The 8689-nt window shown below is 37.6% G+C and overlaps 1 protein-coding gene and 1 pseudogene across 1 annotated transcript in view; both read left to right on the forward strand.

Annotated features, from left to right (window-relative positions):
- The window catches only part of LARP1B (La ribonucleoprotein domain family, member 1B), a 168408-nt gene that overhangs the window by 75741 nt on the left and 83978 nt on the right, over positions 1-8689 (forward strand). The gene's annotated exons all lie outside the window — the stretch shown is intronic.
- The window catches only part of LOC105551266, a 10984-nt pseudogene continuing 4880 nt past the window's right edge, over positions 2586-8689 (forward strand).

Genomic DNA, 8689 nt, shown 5'->3' on the forward strand with positions numbered 1-8689 from the left:
GTCCTTACCTGTATTTATTTCAGATAGTGAAAGGAACTTCAGTTGTGGCAGAGTATTTGGTATAAAGGTGGAAATGCTGTGCACATTTATCAGGAGATGGCTGGCAGACAGAAACAATAGCTTCATACTGACTTGTCAAGAGGAGAGTCATGTAAACTTCCTGTCTCCTTACCATCACTTGAGGTGAACTTTTCTCCTTATTAGAGAAGTACACCAAGTTGAGAACCTGTCTGGCTAAGCTTGTTCTTGACTAGCAGTCAACTATGTGCAAATTCCATTGGGAGTGCAGTTCTGGACCGAAACCTAACTTCTGTGAATCTCAGGCAGGGATCATTTTTACCCTCTCCACCTCATGGGGTTGTAAAGAATTTGAAAACTGTAAAAAACTGGGCATATATAAAGAAAGAACAAAGACCAGATGGTTATGTGGGACCAGAAACAATGCTACAAATGGAGGGAAGACCAAGAATTTAAAGAATATGGAAGCTTAGGCAGCCTTTACATAGAAACTGTACCATCAAAGTATAGTCTGTGGAGTTCTTCCAGGTGCCACAGTTCCATTATTAGTCCTCTTAGGTTGTATATTTCTTTTTTAAATTTATTATTATTTTTTGAGATGGAGTTTCGCTCTTGTTGCCCAGGCTGGAGTTCAATGGTGCAATCTCGGCTCACTGCAACCTCCTCCTCCTGGGTTCAAGCTACTCTTCTGCCTCAGCCCCCCGAGTAGCTGGGATTACAGACATGCGCCACCATGCCTGGCTAATTTTGTATTTTTAGTAAAGACGGGGTTTCTTCATGTTTCTCAGGCTGGTCTCAAACTCCCAGCCTCAGGTGATCTGCCCGCCTCGGCCTACCGACGTGCTGGGATTACAGGCATGAGCCACTGTGCCTGGATTATGTTGTATATTTCAAAATGCAAAATTCTTTTACACTCTTCCTAAACCTTACTCTGAAAGACTTCTCAGATCGCTTTCCTTTCATGGACAACATGAGCTCTCAAGTTAACTGTAGTCACTCTCTCTTTAGAAATGGTTTTGAACTAAAGTTCTTTCTGCTGGAGAGTCAAGTGAATCAAGAGACCTGATTTCAGAGGCCAGGCACAGTGGCTTATGCCTGTAATCCCAGCATTTTGGGAGACTGAGGCAGGCGGATCACAAGGTCAAGAGATTGAGACCATCCTGGCCAACATGGTGAAACCCCATCTCTACTAAAAATGTAAAAATTAGCTGTGTGTGGTGGTTTCTCAACCTCAGTACTATTAACATTTCGAAGTAGGTGATTCTTTGTTGTAGAAGTTGTCTTATATGTCATAGGATGGTTAGCATTATCTCTAGTCTCTACCCACAAGATGCCAGTAGCATCCCCCCACCCCAATCCCATGACAATAAAAAATGTATGGTGGAGGTGTGGACAAAATCAAAACCCAGTTGAGAACCACGGAAGTCAGCCATTATTTGTATTCTTTTTCCCTTGTGTGTAATGTGTTGTTTTCCTCTCTGGCTTTCAAGACTTTTACTTTACCATTGATTTTTAGCAGTTTTACTGTGATGTGTCTTGGTTTGGTTTTCTTTGAATATATCTAATTTGAGGTTAGCTGAAACTTTTGAATTAGTAATTTGATGTTTTTCATCAAATTTGGGGACATTTCAGTCATTAATTCTTCAAATATTTTTTCTGTTCCTTATTCATTTTTTACTTTGGGAATTCACTTACAGGTATGTTATGCTATTTGATAATGTTTCACAGGTCCTTGAGGTTCTTTCTGTTTTTTTGTTTTCTTTTTTTGAGATACTACCCAGACTTCTTGTGAAATCCTGGGCTCAAGTGATCTTCCCACGTCAGCCTCCTGAGTAGCTGGGATTTCAGGCGTGAGCCGCCATGCCTGGTTCTTTCTGTTTCCTGAAATATTTGTGTTCTATAGATTGGACTGTGTTTATCAGTCTGACTTAAACTTCACTAATTTTTGTTTATCATTTTCATTCTATTTTTAGACCCGTCCAAGTATATATTTTTCAGTTCTGGAATTTCCATTTTTTATAGTTTGCATTTTTTCGGCTGTGATTTCGTGTCTGTTCACTTATTAAGACCATGTTTTTCTTCTGTTTCTTCAAATATATTTATAATAGTTGCTTTGAAGTCCTTGTCTTAAAATCTGACATTTGACATTTGAAACCTTGTGATAACATTTGAGCGATCTACTGACTGCTTTTTTACCTTGACTATGTGTTACATTTTCTTATTTATTTTCACTGCTAGTATTTTTAAAAATTTTATACTGTGCATTATACATATGCTGTAGAGATTATAGATGTCATCTTCCTCTGAAGGCTGTTGAGTTTTTTTGTTTTATTGGGTGTTGTAGGCTACACTTGCAATTGTGTAGGCTTATTTTACTCTTTGTTAGGTTAGATCTGTGGAAAGCCTCTTTAACTTGACAGAACTTAACCTCCACATTCTGTGTCTCCTCTAGATCTTGTCAGGTTTTATATTAGGCTTTGCTAGTGAGTCTAGAGCAGGTCTTATTCTCTGTACTTGAGTGTAGATCTTATTCTGTAGCATGGCTTCATTTCAAAACTGTATCACAGATGAATGCCCAGAGTGTTAACGAGTGGCTTACGAAGGGTATCCATTCTTAACTGGGCTTGTATGCTCACCATCCCCCAGCACTACTGGACCTTTAGTATATCTGTTCAGCTTAACCACATAGCAGTAACTTTAGGATATGTCTTAGGTAGTCTTATCCTGAACACATGTGCTCTGCCTCCAGCCAAGGACACACAGCAGCCTGACCCTCACATGGACTTATTGCCCGACTCTTCCCTGCATAGATTGTCTCCAGTGCTCTATTCCACAGGTTCCACTGCTTAAACTGTACTGAACTCTAAAGCACTACCTTCTCAGCTCAGCAGGACAGTTATACTTTGCTTGGGCTGAAGCTTGCTGTGCCATGGTTAGGAAATTGTACCCAGAAAGAGAGCTGGGGTGATTGTGGAGCCCATTTTGTGAGCTCTTCTCTCAGAGATCACAGTCTTACACTACTTTTGTTCAATCCCTAAAAATAGTTGTTTCATATTCATATCAGTTTTATGGTTATTTACATTAGGAGGCACAGGCTGGTACTGGTTACTCCATCATAGCCAGAAGCAGAAGACCATACACATTACATCATAAAATTAAAAAGTCTGACAATATTAAGTCTTGGTAAAGAAGTGGTACAACATGAATTCACACATCACTGTTGGTATTACATTAAGTTGTTACAACCAACTTTAGTATTACTTATTAAAGTTGATTGTTTATGTATCCTAAGAAGCATCAGTTCCATTTCCACATGTACATATGTATGCATGCATATTTCTAGTATGCATTTCTAGTTATGTCTATACGTATACATATAGAGAAACTTTTGAATGTGTGGACTATGAGACACATACATGTTGTTAAATCTAATAGCTTCATTATGTCTAAAATGGTATTATATGTATTTTGTATACAATGGTATGGTATTTAACAGTGAAATAATTGGTATAGAAATGAAGATGATTTTAAAAACAATGCCAATATAGATCAAATAAGAGAATGGTAAAATGGTGATAGTTGTTGAAACTATGTGATGTGTATATAGGACTTTGTTATACTATTCTATTTTTTTATATGTTAGAAAAATTCCAAAGTAAAGAAGTTTTAAAAGTTTGGTGGATGGTAGCCATATAATATATGCAGAAAATATGATTTTATTAATATACAGTTCCAAAACAGGGGAAATGAAATATATTGCATAGGGAAACTTTCAAAGGTAATAAATGAAAGAACAGTTAGGAAATTGGTCTTTGCTAAGGTCAATATAGTGGTTTTACTGAAGAGAAGGAGGGGAATGGGATTGGGCAAGGGCAAACAAGGGACTTCTAGGATATTGGCAGTGTCCTATTAACATAGATGGTAGTAGCATGTAGTATTCATTGTATTAATTTTTATACCGTACACATAGGTTTCATACAAGATATTTCAAAGTAAAACAGTTATTTAAAAATAGCTGGATGAAAGAATTTTGAGAGTTTTAGGTTGGCATAATCAAGGGCAGCATCCTAGAGAAGCCTAGAACTTAAAACTAGGTCCTAAATAATGAATAGTCTGTATTATAAAACATCTGATCTAGTTATGCTTAGTATTCCTGACCAAAAATGAAGGACACAGAGGATAACTTCCATTGGAACACATTCACCTTGACTACAGTGTCTATCCCATTTGTTCACTCATTCATTCATCTATCCATTTATTCATTTAACAGATATTTGAGTAGCTGTTAGGTGCTAAGCATAGTGATAGGCAATTTGTGAACAGTGTTGAGGAGTAATGGAGTTTCCAGTCCCCAGATTCTTTATGATTCTCCTCTTTGTTGAGCTGGGATGAGAGACCTCTTTTGTATATTTGGTTTGAGGCGTGAACTAGTTAGCCCCAAACAACTGGCTGGCTTCTTTCTTGCCCTTTTTCTAAGACTGCCTGGTTTCTTTGCTCAGATTTCTGTGGCAGAGTCTTTCCCTTTTTCTCACTGCTAAGACAGCAATTGAAAAATTTGCTCTTTTATACATTCTTTCAAAAATTCCTGCCCTTGATGCATGCAAGAGTTTTGCCTTGATTATTAGACAATGTTTGGATATATGTACAAAATCAAACCAGAGAATAAGTAGTCTAGCTAGAGAAGGTAGCTGGTGGGCTTGATTTATGAAGGGGAACAGTAAAAAAGAGAAGTTGAGGACAGAAAGTAGTGTGGGGTGCTCTAAGTGGGTAGATTGCCTCTTCAATGTTGAAATCTGTATATGGTTATTGCTAGAACAGTGGCTGAAGAAAATCTTGTGTTTCAAATAAAGTGGATTGAAGAGTACTTTTTGTGACCCAGAATTCAAAATTAAAAACTTATAAAGTCAATAAATGGAAAACAAATGAGTTTCTGAAGTGTCTTCATCAAATACAGAATTATGGCCAGTAGTAAAAAAAGAAAAAAGAGTTATGGCCAGTAATTATAATACAATCTGTAAAGTTTCTAGTCACTCCTTCATTGATAGAATGCAGTAATATATAAGCACAAATGTATTTATTAATAGCCTGTTGATATAATTTATGAAAAAAAATACAGAGTTTACAACTTTTTTTCGAAATTGGCTCCTGAGTAACAAAAGGTTTCTTGACATTGTCTAATGAGAGCTAAGTATGTGAATTATCTAACAGAGTTCAATATTATTTGGGAATAGGTTTTAGAGCCCTTTTAAGTTGAAAATTGAGAATGATCAAAATATTCCTAATTCTCTTAAATCACCAGTAAAATACATATCACTTTATGCATAGCCTTACACTTTAATATGCATCTAAGGCTGGGCAGTTGCACATGCCTGTAATCCCAGCACTTTGGGAGGCTGAGGCGGGTAGATCACCTAAGGGCAGGAGTTTGAGACCAGCCTGGCCAACATGGTGAAATCCTTCTCTACTAAAAATATAAAACAATTAGCTGGGCATGGTGGTGGGCGCCTGTGGGAGCTACTTGGGAGGCTGAGGCAGGAGAATCTCTTGAACCTGGGAGGTGGAGGTTGAAGTGAGCCGAGATTGCACCATTGAACTCCAGTCCAGCCTGGGCAACAAGAGCAAAACTCTGTCTCAAAAAAAAAAAAATCTTCTAAATATGTATGTAGTAATGTAGCAGGATCATATTTATAAAGTAAAATATTGAAGTGCTTGAATTTTGAAGTACTTGAGCATATTTATAAAGATTCTAATTTGGTGGGTCTTCCTGTCCATAGTCATCTTTCTCTTTAGAAACTTATTTTTTTTAATTTTATTGTTTTATTTTATTTTATTTATTTATTTTTGAGATGGAGTCTCATTCTGTCGCCCAGGCTGGAGCACAGTGGCGGGGTCTCGGCTCATTGCAACCTCCACCCTCTAGGTTCAAGCAATTCTCCTGCCGCAGCCTCCTGAGTAGCTGGGATTATAGGTGGTCACGACAATGCCTGGCTAATTTTTGAATTTTTAGTAGAGATGGGGTTTCACCCTGTTGGCCCGGCTGGTCTCGAACTCCTGACCTCAAGTAATCCACCTGTCGTGGCCTCCCAAAGTGGTGGAATTATAGGCATGAGCCACTGCCCCGGCCTGAGGTTAATATTTAAAATAATTATTTCTACTTTTAGTTGTTATTTCCCTGTGCTTTTCAGCATTTTTTGAACATGAAAGGATATGGTAAAACTATACTTGTTTGGGCACTTTTCAGTGGTCAGGACATTTTCGAAATGTATTCATCCTTTCGTTAGGTTTTTCTTTCTGTGCATTAACAGTTGGGTTTGATTACATCAGTGCATACATTCATTGAGTAGAATAGCAAGTGGCATTGCTAGCACATTTAAAAAGTGTATTATTATTGCTAAACAAGTATGATTGAATTTCTATAAGTTAAATGTTAGCACTACAGTACTCTGAAGATTGTTTGGGTAGGTGAGGAGGGACCAGATTGCAAAGTATCTTGAAAGTTACATAGGAATTTAGAATAAAGAGCAATTGTAGTTTTTATAAAGAAAGTGGAATGATCAAAATAGTGGTTTAATAGGTTTATATATATGAGGCATTAACCTAGATCAGAATAGAAGAGGACAGAAGTTGAGTTAAAAACCCACTTATAATAATCCAAGGGTGAAATGAAGTGCTAAACAAAAGGAATATTGTTTATTTTCTCCACATTCATTAACAACTTACGTGAGAATGAAAAAGTGCCAAAATTGGAAGAGATTTTAAAGAAACAGTTCATAATACCTTGTGAAAGAAGTAGGGACATTAACAAGGAAAACCTAGGAGAGAATGATTTTGAGATCAGATTTGGAAATGTTGAGTTGATGTCATGGTGTCTATTCATGTGAAATATCTTTTACCCTCTCTCTAAATCCTAGAGATGATAAGAAGGTCAAAAATGTAGATTTTGGAGTATTTAGTAAAGAAGGGAGACTTAAAGCAGGAAAAGTGATTGAACGTTTTAAGTTATTAAAGAAAAGGAGAGGGAACAATTGAGACAGGAAGTCCACTAGTGGTAATTTGGAGGGGAAAAAAATAGGTGTGGGCCGGGCGCGTTGGCTCACGCCTGTAATCCCAGCACTTTGGGAGGCCAAGGCAGGCGGATCATGAGGTCAGGAGTTCGAGACCATCCTGGCCAACATGGTGAAACCCTGTCTCTACTAAAAATACAAAAATTAGCCAGGCACTGTGGCACACACTTGTAGTCCCAGCTATTCAGGAGGCTGAGGCAGGAGAATCACTTGAACCCAAGAGGCGGAGGTTGCAGTGAGCCAAGATCGTGCCACTGCACTCCAGCCTGGGCGATAGAGCAAGACTCCATCTCAAAACAAAACAAAACAACAAAAAAATAGGTGTGGTTATTATATATAGTTTCATTGAAGAAGCCAAGAAAATAAACGGTGTCTGAGATTATGACCCATAAAGGGACACATTCTATCTCAACTATAGCTTTAATTTTTTTTTTTTCAAACAGGGTCTCACCCTGTTGTGCCCAGGCTGGAATGCAGTGGCAAGATCATAGCTTACTGCAGCCTTAAACTCTTGGGCTCAAGGGAGCCTTCCGTCTCAGCTTCCCCGGTAGTTGGAACTACAGGCATGTGTTACCACACCTGACTAATTTTTTACTTTTTTTGTGGAGATAATGTCTCGCTGTGTTGCTCATGCTGGTCTTGAATTCCTGGCCTCAAGTAATCCTTCCACATCAGCCTCCTGAATAGCTGGAATTATAGATGTGAGCCACTGCACTCAATCAGCTTTCATCTTTTTTCCCCCACTGACTTCTTATTTTAAGGCAGGGAAAATTGCTTGAACCCGGGAGGTGGAAGTTGCGGTGAGCCAAGATCACACCACTGCACTCCAGCCTGGGCAAGACAGCAAGACTCTGTCTAGGAAAAAATAAATAAATATAAAATAAAAAAATAAAAATCCCTTACTGCTGACCACCTTGGACCTACCATCAGACTGTAATTCACATTGACATGAATAGGAAGTGAGAAAGTCAAAGCACCAAGCGTTCTTTCAAGCAATTTGGCTGAAGGGAAATCCTTGTTGCTTAAACTTCCTCTTTCTAGTCAGACCAATATGAGTTGCAGAGAAATGTATACTTTGAAAGACAATGCAATTTTCTCACTTAATGTTATGAATATTTTTACGTATCAGTAATATGCATCTATATTTTATTCCCTCCAAGTCTTCATTTCGAAATATTTCAAACCTCCAGAAAAGTTACATACATAATATGAGGAATGCCAGTATATTGTTCACCTAGATTCGGCAAACATCTTACCATATTGCCTTTTTTTCTACATATAATATATATAGGTGCATATATGTACATTTTTTTCCTGAATCATTTGAGAGTTACTTGTAGACATTATGTCAACTTATCCTAAAATACATCAGCAAGTATCTCTTAAAAACAAGTATACTCTCCTACATAACCACAATTATCAAAAACACAAGAAGTTTAACATTGATAGAATGCTATTATTGAATATGCAGTTTATATTTACATTTCTCCAGTTATCTCAGCTGTCCTTTTTAATTTCTTTTGTTTTTTTCTAAGTCAGTTCCAGCCAGGAATCACACATTGCATTGAGAGTCATATAATTTTAATGTTCTTTCATTTAGAACACTT

This window comes from Mandrillus leucophaeus, unplaced genomic scaffold (genome assembly GCF_000951045.1).
Source record: "Mandrillus leucophaeus isolate KB7577 unplaced genomic scaffold, Mleu.le_1.0 Scaffold513, whole genome shotgun sequence".
In the NCBI taxonomy this organism is placed as follows: Eukaryota; Metazoa; Chordata; class Mammalia; order Primates; family Cercopithecidae; genus Mandrillus; species Mandrillus leucophaeus.